Source organism: Girardinichthys multiradiatus, chromosome 18 (genome assembly GCF_021462225.1).
Source record: "Girardinichthys multiradiatus isolate DD_20200921_A chromosome 18, DD_fGirMul_XY1, whole genome shotgun sequence".
Taxonomy (NCBI): domain Eukaryota; kingdom Metazoa; phylum Chordata; class Actinopteri; order Cyprinodontiformes; family Goodeidae; genus Girardinichthys; species Girardinichthys multiradiatus.
Window position 1 is genome coordinate 45,059,399 of NC_061810.1, and position 10,984 is coordinate 45,070,382.

General features: G+C 41.0%; 1 long non-coding RNA gene and 1 other non-coding gene across 3 annotated transcripts; one reads left to right on the top strand and one right to left on the bottom strand.

The window, feature by feature from the left end:
• Positions 1-333: 333 nt before the first annotated feature.
• On the bottom strand, positions 334-6,461 carry LOC124883665. 2 transcript variants are annotated; one of them, XR_007042264.1, is made up of 8 exons: positions 5,599-6,461; positions 3,894-4,439; positions 2,948-3,012; positions 1,852-2,053; positions 1,619-1,725; positions 1,033-1,180; positions 734-919; positions 334-614 (listed from the first exon to the last, which is right to left on the bottom strand). It is a non-coding gene; the product is annotated as an uncharacterized LOC124883665 (long non-coding RNA). The 2 variants fall into 2 exon arrangements; XR_007042265.1 differs by lacking the exons at positions 2,948-3,012; positions 3,894-4,439; positions 5,599-6,461 and adding an exon at positions 3,194-3,436 and having other exon boundaries at positions 1,619-2,053.
• On the top strand, positions 6,068-6,258 carry LOC124884784. The gene has a single exon (XR_007042507.1). It is a non-coding gene; the product is annotated as a U2 spliceosomal RNA (small nuclear RNA).
• Positions 6,462-10,984: the final 4,523 nt, after the last annotated feature.

Here is a 10,984-nt window from a genome sequence, read left to right on the forward strand (position 1 = left end):
CACATCTTCTTATATCAAGGTGTTCTGACAGGGGACAACTGCTCAGTCCCAGTTGTGCAAATGCTGTCAGAGAGACACGACATTAATGCAACATGGCTGACAGAATGGCTTCGTACAGGTGCTGCTATACCAAAAGAAGCCGTGAGTGACTTTTCTCTGGCTATTCTTGGTGCTCTGGTGAAGGCCTTCACTCCTTACCCCGATCTGAAGACATACATTAACGAATGCTTCCGTTTGCTACTTGGGAACCAGTCTGCAAAACTTCCTCCTTGTTTTATCAGGGTTGATGTGGCACACTGCATAAATATGATCTGTCAGTGGGACTGCCTGAAAAACAAGTCACACCGTGTCAAAGATTTCTTTGTCAGGGCAATAGCAAAGCTTCTTCAATCACAGTGCTTGGACCATGCAAAACAGCTAATACATGCCATCACTGTTGTGGCCCTCAGTGAGGCAGAGGGTGATGATAGTTCTGGAGTCCCTCTCGAATCAGAGATGTGCAAAAAATATCTAAAAACCCAGATCACAGAAGACTCCATCATCATTCCAGCTGAAGATCCAAATGAAATGCATCAAGTGGATTCTTTTGACGAGATCCAGACTGACCTACGCGGCTGGGTATCAAACATATGCGAGGAGAGCAGGTCACTCGCTGCAGCCAATGGGGATAGGGACAACATCCATTTCCTCCCTGATATTGTTCCACACATAATAAGACTAGCAAGTTACTTACCACTTTGGACAGGAGTAATGGTCCCCCTCTTCAAAAGCACCAACCTCACAGCGAGCTCAGCCACTGTTGAAGCAGAATTCAAAAATGTAAAGCATGGCCTTTTTAAACACGAGAACTTACCCATTCGAGTTGATCGCTTTATTTCTCGTCATCTTTCCTTTATAGAAGGAAATATGCGGATTTGTTCTGCAAAAGCGAAAAATGATGAGGAAACATCTGGATTAGCAAAAGTTTCCGAAACAAACTCTGTATCCATGACTACCCACAGTGCTGAAGCCAAGACAAGAATGGATTCTCACCAATCTGTAGAATCCGATGAAACTACAAACATTCCTCCAACAGATGAAGACGTGGTTGAAAACTGGAGGGGACTAATTCTTCCACCCAAAAAAAGGAAGAGAACTTCTTATCTCACTTCCTGCACTGAATGGCTCCATGCAGATCCATCTTTTGGGGCAAAAAGAGTGAAAGTGGGACTATTAAAAAATGGAAACCTGCATCAACTGATTAGAGTTGGGAAATCAACAATCTCTGTTCTGAACACATGTGCATTTGATGCGTTTTGTCAGTGCTTATGCTGTGCTTTCTGTGACAGCTCAGCATTTCAAAATGTTGTCAGGAACAACAGTGACATCCCCATCTTGCTGCTGGTAAAAGCCATTGCAACAGATGGTGTGACCCCAAAGATCTATTCACAGAGGGCAGAGCTGCTTAGTGCAATGTTTGAAAAAATCCAGTTGAGGTCTGGTGCCCATCAAATCGATGCCCAGTGCAATATCTCCACGATCATTGGAAAAACAATGAGAAATATATCCAGCGTTTACATCTCAAAACACTGCTCTTCACAGTTCTGCCAGCTAAACAAAGGAACAACAAGGGAAGTACCATTTGTTTCTCCTGACATTTCTGTGCTGATGGACTGTGGCATGGCTCAGCTTGACATTTCAGTGGAAAATGGACTCTTCCTTCCGGAGTCTCCCTGCCTTCGCCCACTACCGAAGGAATCAGAATGTCCACTTGAATTCAAAACAGGAGCCAGCACCTCAGGAAAAATGCTCTGTGCTGGAACTGTTACTCACAGCTACAGCATTGGAGAAATAACATGGATTGACACTGACCTTGCAAACACAACTCAGTTTCCTTTGAGTGAATTTCCCCCCACTGTTGCTCTCCAAGGAAAGACATTCTCTTTGAGAAGAGTCATCGCTTTCAAGGGAAGCTTGACTAAAGATGGTCTGGGACATTACATTGCATACTGCCGAAGAGCTCCATGTGTGTGGGAGCTTTATGATGACCTGGCAAATATAGTGAAGACTGTGTCTGAAAAGAAAACAATATAACCACATGCAGCGTTATACACAGCAGACTGAATGCTGTGAATCAACACATTTTGGGGGAAAATTTCTGAGAAGCCCAGATCAAAAGGCAAATACATTTTGCCATGGTTTGATATTCCTGACCAGAAATAGGTTCTATTTTAATGTTCTTTGTTACAAGTTCTTAGATGGTTAAGTATGCCATATTTTGCCTGTGGTGATTTATAACATAAAGTTAATTTTCCAAATCAGAAGTGTTTATTCTTCTTTGAAAGTATAATGTAGATTACATTTTCAAACAGTAACTTGGTTATGTGTGATCTCAGAAGTCATGGTTACCTCTCTCAATTAATTAGAATAGAAAACCTTTATTGTTCCACAATAGGAACATTTGAGTGTGTCAGCACCAAACCATAAGGCAATGAAAGTACACAAGTTCATATTTATCTAAAAAAGTAGAAAACTTACCCAAACTAAAAGCTATAAGAAACAAAGTGCAAAAAACAATCACAAAAAGGCTGAAAGGGATTTACAATAAAAGAGAGGAAAAATACAATACTGTGCAGTTATCAGTAAGGTATAGGTTATATATATTAAATTAGGCGTGCAGAACAATCAGGTGACAGTGGTGACAGCATTTATGTAAACACTTGATCAGATAAAAACTTGATCAGATAAAAACTTCAATATTGGCATGAAAGTAGAAAACCTATTGTTTGTTGGAAGCAGTGATAGTTAGTCTATAAAGTCTAACAGCAGCTCTGATCTGCAAAAAAGTACTTTTGTCCACTTAAGGTAAAGCTTCACTTAGGCTAAAGTACCTCTCCATGTCTTTACTAGCTTCATGTATGGGATGGGAAATACTGTCCAACTATGAATATATTGGTCATGTGCCCACCTCATGGTGGTGATGATGTTCAGCGCAGGCCATAGACGTCATCGATTTAAGTCGTCAGTGATCACCTGAAAGAAAATTATATAGCTTGTACATAAAAGCGGCACAAACAGCATTAAAAAGGTAGACCACTCCGGTTCAATTTGGAGCAAAATGGGGGGATGGTGACCTCTGGATGACCTAAAAAAATATATTATTTAATATCTCATAAACCAAAACAGCACAAACAAAAATTTTAACGGCACAAACCTGCACAAACGAAGCACTAACCATTCTGTCTATTTGCTGGAATTTTTCAAGTGGGTGGGGTGTCAGCTTCACGCAGCTGCGAGAGAGGGCAGGAGCTTGCTGCAGGAGCGCGCCCAGCCTGTCAGCTGAGTGTCTCTGTAAGGTTCAGTACGGAGGACCCAGAATTTCAGCCAGAAACAGAATAAAAGTACTCGTACTCGTCGTCTTCCGCTTTATCCGGGACCGGGTCGCGGGGGCAGCAGACTCAACAGATACTCCCAGACGTCCCTCTCTCCAGACACCTCCTCCAGCTCCTCCAGGGGGAGCCCAAGGCGTTCCCAGGCCAGCCGAGAGACATAGTCCCTCCAGCGTGTCCTGGGCCGTCCCCTGGGCCTCCTCCTGGTGGGACGTGCCTGGAACACCTCCCAAGGAAGGCGTCCAGGAGGCATCCGGTATAGATGCCTGAGCCACCTCAACTGGCTCCTCTCGATGTGGAGGAGCAGCGGCTCTACTCCGAGCCCCTCCCGGATGGCCGAGCTCCTCACCCTATCTCTAAGGGAGTGCCCGGCCACCCTATGGAGAATAAAAGTTAAACGATTTATTCAGGAGCAGCGCACAAATACTCAGGACTCTACCAGCCGGGATCACTGGGAACGGAGAGGCAGGTTAGTGGCTTGAAAAAGCTTAGGTAAATATATATGATTCCAAAGAAGCCACCCACCTTAACAGAATCCGTGTAGGACGAAGGGATCAGAATAGGCTCCTTTGCGGGGTGCGGTCCTGGCAGTCTCCAGACCAGGAGGATCGGTGCAGAACACGCCGCAGCCAGAACTCGGATTGCTGACAGGGGAAAAGATCCAAGGCTCGGTAGTCAAGGGGAGGCAGACTCAGGCAGACAAATCCAGGGTTGAGGCAGGAGGCTTTGGTCGAGAGGCAGAAACAAGGTCGTAATCCAGAGGCGAGAGACATCCAATGAGGGTCAGGCAAGGCAGGGAAATCCAAGATGCAAAAAGTGGTCAAAAACGTGGTCAGGCAGGAAGGAATGCTGGACATCTACTAACTGGTAGGTTTTTGAAAATCTGACACCGTCTTCCTGTCTGAGGGCTGAATATAACTGCAGAAAAACAGGTGCATGGCATGATTGATTGCACTCCAGTGCAGCAGCAGACAGGTGAAGCAGATTAGCCGATTACATGAAGACAGAGCAGGCAGACGGGCCAGAATCATAACAGTCTGGTTTTGAGAGTTCTTTCTTGGTGGTTTAGCTCTTGAAGTCAACAAAAGAAAGACAAATAAAACAGTTATATCTGTATGGTCATTGTTACAGCAAAGTCGTGTCTAGTTATTTCACCTGCCAAAAAGTGATTAAGGCTTGTTTCCTGACTCATAAAATGCAATTTCTGCCTAAAATAACTTTATTTCATTCAAAGGGAATATACTTTACTGATCCTGCAACAAACAATCATTCCCACACTGAAAAAGGTCCCCAAATGGACCAAATAGGACTATTTCACCTGCCAAAAATTGATCATGTATTATTTTCTTACTTATGAGACACTATTTCTGTCTAAAATTGCTTCATTTCATTGAGGGGATCATATTTAAGACATCTTGCTGAGCACAGACACTCCCACACTGAAAAAGATCCCCAAAAGTGGGGGTATTTCACAATTTTTCAAATGGGCAAAAGTCTTGGTTTTTATCTGCCAATAAGTATTCATACTACAAATTTTTAAAGAGAAGGACTAATCTGCCGTAAAATTTGTATTTTTCTTTCCTGTCGATTTTCATTATCCACATCAAAGTGCACTTGGTCCTTTGTATCATCTTAGAAACCCTTAAAATTTCCAAAACTGTTCAATTTACTTATCACGTTCTTAAAATGTACCTGTTTTTTCAATGCATTTTTTCTTTGACATTTCACCCCATCTTTTCCCGTTGAATTTTACTACATTGTAAGACCTTTTCAAAATGAAAGTGAATAAAGTTAACAACTGCATGTAATACGTAAATAGAAATGACGTTGTCTACTAGATTGGTTTGAATTGATTTCAAATCTTCTGAAATGTGATGTCATTTTTCCTCTCAGGTGAGTCAGTGTGTGGCATGCCAGGCTAGCAAAGTGACAATTAAGCAAGAGGTGGAGTACACACCAATAAAGGTAAGCTTGATATTCTTTTATATAAACAGACAGACATCATAACTTATAATATATTGAGAGGACATTAAAATCAGTACAAAGCCTCAGTGGGAAAACTAAGTTAACGGAAACTGCTGCCTATATATTTTGTAGCCTGACTTTTTTCTTTGTTATTGTGTTATTGAATAAGTATGCACATTATGAGCATTGTACAATCCAAATTCAAATTTCTTGGATGTGTACACATACCTGGCAAATAAAGCTGATTCTGATTAAGGTAACTCACCCTTTTGAATTGGTTGGCATGGATTTCGTGGGAAAATTTCAAACTACAATTGGTGGATATCAGTACATCTGTCTAGCTTTTCTGTTAGAAGGCGCTCACGGGTCAGTCTATTTGTTCCAACGGCTTTACACTTTTCTACTTTTAAGTTTATTAACTAAAAAAACAAACACCGCTAACTCTTCTGCCAAGCAAATACATGTTTCTAAAAAAAATAGGTGTTTTTAGTAGTTTTTGCTTCTCGGCTTCCTATTGGTCTAAAAACGTATCACGTGTCCAGGAAGAAACACGAATTCTCTCTAATGGTAAATACTTTCACTGCAGTAGAACAACATACGCGTCAAATGGTCAACAAAGGTTAAATTAAACCTTTTCCCCCGTTTTTGTGTGTGTCGCAAAATGTTTAATGTAGAACCGTGAGTCAGACTGAGGTCTGTCAGAATGACCTGGTCTCCTCCGAGGTATTTGTGGTATCGCTTCTCGGCCTTTTGGCTAAGATCAAGTGTAGTATCTGTTCTTATCAGTTTAATATCTGATACGTCCCCTACCCGGGGACCATATATTAAATTGATTTTTGGAACAGGGAGATGGAATAGGGGCTTGCTCCGTCCACTCCACGCATCGACCTGGTATTGCATTATCTCCAGGAACGGTGCACCTCCCATATATGTTGAATGATAAATTATATATTAATAATAAAACAACAATCTTCGCTTCTCGGTCTTTTGGCTAAGACAGCGATCGACACCTCTGGGTGGTGAGAGTCTTACTTGTTGTGGTTTAGTCGCTTTCATCTGACAGAAGTGTTTTTCTCTTTTGTGCAGAAAAGATCAACTTGAAGTAGTTGAAACTTTCTTCACGCTTTTTTAATTTGCTTACTGTTTATAGTATATTTATTGTGTCTTGTGATATTTTTAGAGTATTTTAATTATTGCGTATTAGGTATCTTTTCTTGTTTCCCATTTTAGTGGTTTATAGTAGTTTTAACCCTTTTAAGGTTTTTAGTGTTTTTTAGTTTGTGGTGCCTCCACCATGTCGGCCAATCATGCCGGCATGGTGGAGGCACCACAGCGTCCGTTTTTTATTCAAAGAAAATGATGGTAAGCCAATGGTAATGTCCAGACTAGACTTTTCCAGGAAGCTGATCCAGCAGACATTGAAGTTTACTGCAAATGACCTGAACTGTATCCTGACCCTGCCTTTCAACAAAGGATTTGATGTAAGTTTCTGCACAAGTGCGCTGTTACAAGAGTTTTGGACACGTTTTGAAAATGAAAAACCCCCATTTTCAGCATTCAACGTTGAGAAGCTGACTGATAATACCTTGAAAACAGTTATTGTCAGGATGTTCAATGAGACAGTTAATGCTGAAGACATTTGTATGTGGCTGGGGAGATATTGCACTGTGAAAGGCCAGGCTATGAAGGTGAGGGATGTGGATGGCATCTGGAACGGTGCTTGGAGGGTCCCAATTAAACAATGGGAAGACCCCCAAGGTTTCCAGGGCCTGAAACATCTCCCCTCAATGGTAGTCCTGGGGGAAAACAGAGGCTATATTCATTACCAGGGACAGCCTAAGCTCTGCCGGAGATGTGGAGAGCACGGCCACCTGGTTGAAGCTTGTGACAAATTGTTTTGTGGGAAATGTAGAGAAGTTGGACACACTTTCGATGAATGTACAAATGGAAGAAAATGCAACCTGTGTGGAGAGGAGGACCACCTTTTTCGAGACTGCCCAAAGTCCTTTGCAAACAAGCTTAAAAATAGAAAAGTAAATGAACAAACTGAAAAGGTAAGCCAAATTACAACAGTTGAAGAGCTAATTGAAGCAGCTGGGCCAGAAAATTTAACTTTCCCGCCAAAACCTGTGATTGGAGGAGAGGAACAGGTGGAGGCGGGAACAGGGGAGGGGCCTGTAATGTCCCCACACACTGAAACATCCAATGAAGATGAGGACATGCAGGCAGAAGGCGGAGCTATGTCTCAGGATGAGGAAATGGAATCAGATGAGAGTAGTGAGGATGCCCTCCTCCCTGATGCCCAGCTGGCAAAGAGGCCAGCATCAGAGTTGTCTCCTGAGAACATCGTTGCCTTGGAAAAGAGGGGTAGGCTTGGGAACCCCTCAGATAACTCATCTGAGGAGGAGCCCAGAGTCTTCCCCTCTGACTCACTCTTTTTTGAACATAGCTCTTCAATCAACCCCAAAGGACACTATGTTAAATAAAACCTTGCAACAGAGGCCAACACCTAGAGTCCGGAAGGGGAATGGAGCTCAATCCCTTCCTTGCCCACCCTGTGAAGTGAAGGAGGAGCTCCATTCACAAGAAATTACTTAAACTAGACACCCCACCCCTTTTGGATTTTAAGTGTATTTATTTATATTTAACCGTTTAAACTTCTAAAATGTCAAACCTAGTCACTTTAACCATACTCATGGCCCTCACCTTCTCAACAATCAATGTTAGAAGTATGAAGTCAAGAGTTAGAGCCCAAAGTGTTTTATCCTTTTTAAGTTCTGTAAAGTCAGATGTGCTTTTAATTCAAGAATGTGCAATACCTTTTTTAACTAACTATACCCAGTGGCAGAACATGTGGCCACAGACGTCGATCTGGAGTGGATCAAACGACAATAAAAATGATGGAGTGGCCATTTTAATTAAAAATCCTCAGGTTCTGGTGAAGGGAAGCACTGTGGTGAGAGAAGGACGAGCACTTTTAGCAAATTTGACTTTTATGGGACAGGATTTTAACCTCTTAAATATTTATGGTTTTAATGACAAACATGACAGGTATGACCTTTTAGAGGATCTGCGGCCCCACATGCTTGGAAAGAAACCACTTATCGTCGGGGGAGATTTTAATTGCATTTTAAGCAGAAAAGATAGGAAAAGAGCAAAACAAGATTTTAAGGTGGATAAGACATCGCTTTTACTGCAGGGAATAGTTAGGGATTTTAAACTAGTCGATTGTTTTAAAGCAATGCATCCCAGAGAGGAGGGCTTCACCTGGGTCAGTGATGATGGTTCCAAAACTTTCTTCACGCTTTTTTAATTTGCTTACTGTTAATAGTATATTTATTGTGTCTTGTGATATTTTTAGACCATTTTAATTATTGCGTCTTAGGTATCTTTTTTTGTTATATAAATAAAACTGAATTGCTGTGGTGTCTTTAGCTGGAGCAAATCCTCACAAGCTGCTGTTAATGTGTTGATGATAAGCTTAACATTGTCATAGTTTATTAGGATCCTTCTTTACTGTTTTAAGTACTTTGTTAGCTTTTACTATTTGCTTGAAATTTCTGATTTGATGTTTAGGTTTCTCATAAGATGCGTAGATGTAAATTAATTTAAATGTATTTAAATCGCTTCTCTGTCTTTTGGCTAAGGCAGCGATCAACACCTGTGGATGGTGAGAGGTTTGCTTGTTGTGACATTACTGCTTTCACCTGTCAGGAATGTTTTTCTCAACTGTGAAGAATTTTCAACTTGAAGTAGTTGAAATTTTCTTTTTTTTTGTTTGAATATTGGTCATTGTTTCATTTAAAACACTTGTTTTTGGTGAATTTGTGAGGTTTTGTTTCTTGAGCTTTTTTAAGATTAAGAATTGTTCTGTTCTTTTTCTCTTGTTTATTTAAGCTTTCATATCTTTATAGTTTTTTACTACCTTTTAGTTCGCCAACATGGTGCCTCCACCATGTGCTCACATCTCCTCTCCTTCCCAGTCTCAGATCCCAGAGAAGTTCCTGATCAAGATCTCTCTAACTTTTCTCATCACTGTTTTTGTTTTTAATAAACCCTTTAAATCTTTCCAGTCTCCTGAGAGTGTTTGTGTATGTGGGTCAGACAATTAAACGAAACCCTGACAAATGTAGGAGAAAGTTATTTTAGTTTATGTGATTTGAGTACATGATATTGCACCATAGCAGAAACGTTTGTAGGTGCAGATGTCGTGCATTCAAAGTGTTATCAATTTATCTTGGTCTTGGTGGTTTTCATTAATTTGCTGGTGGTGGCCTGGTATGATATCAAATTTCCAGTCCGCCCCTGCATTAAGGTAAACGATGAATCCAAAGGCGGCCATGGTGACGGGAGGAATGTTTAATAAACTAAACTGGAAAGGCTGGATTCCCAGGAGCATCAAACCCATCTGTAGACCCTTCTACACACTGAAGACAGCAGTGTCTTTTTGTGAATACAACGCCGTCACAGCCACACCCTTACTTAGACCATCTTGTTATCTGTCACTGGGTACAGTTTCATTTTGATTAGGTGATGGGTCAAATGTGGACCTTCCAAAGTAAAACATCACACTTCCTTTTCTCAGAGGGCAGGGCTTCGATGATGTCAGGATATGACCAATGAATATTGCTTGGGGGCTGATGTAGATCAACCCCAGAAGGTTTTGTCACTCTGCTTTGCTTAAAACAATTTTTTCTTTTTTGGCAAGACGTCAAACTTTGAGGTCTGGCTTCGCCCCTTCAGCATGCTCAAAAACTCACGATTTTGCTAACTTTAGATCCCCCATCCCTTCTGAGCAAACTGACCAAATTTGAAATGATCCATCAAAATCTCTAGGGGGAGTTGAATCAAATATAGAGGCTATAAATGGCAAAAAAGGGGTCAAAATCGCAAATTCATCCAAGATGGCCGACTTTGTGTTTGTTATAGAATATGGCTGCAGGAGACTTTTAGGTAGATCTCGTGGCGTTCTACAAGTAAACACACAAGCTAGTCTACTAGCACTTAGCTGAGTTTTCTCAACAAAAACAAACATCATTTAGATTATTTCATTCTAACCTAATCTCCTCTGCCTAAATACTACCTCTAACATGAACTATGCTAAGGAAAATGTTTTTCGGGCAACGAGTTGGGGGAAGCGAAGCTGTCCGGTCATCCGCGTATGGACTAAACAAAGGGACAAGTGTTGCAGGTAGTTTCCATAGCTGTGGGTTTGGCTGCTGTATTCTGTGGGCCGAACTGCGGTCCTGATACCTCTCCTTCAGGTCGTGGGGGAAAATCTGCTCCAGTTAGAGCTTATTCTAGAGACTTCAGGAGAAAAGTCAAGCCATGTTTGTCTTATTACTCCCTTTTTATGAATGAATGCTGGGTACTCAAATAACAAATCATTACTTAACTTTGTGCATATGATCGGCATGATCATAGTCACACTTTTGGATCCAAGTTGAAGTAAAATCAGGATGCTAGTTTTTACAGCAGCAGATTGAAGTGGAAAGATGGCAAACAACACTATTTTTCTGTATTCATAATTTTGACTGATTTAAGTTTTACAATGAATATTTTAGTTTAAAATGACATGCTTTTGTGCAATAATATTGTAACATTTTTTATTTTGTTGAAAATATGATATTATTATTGTAAATTGTTATAAT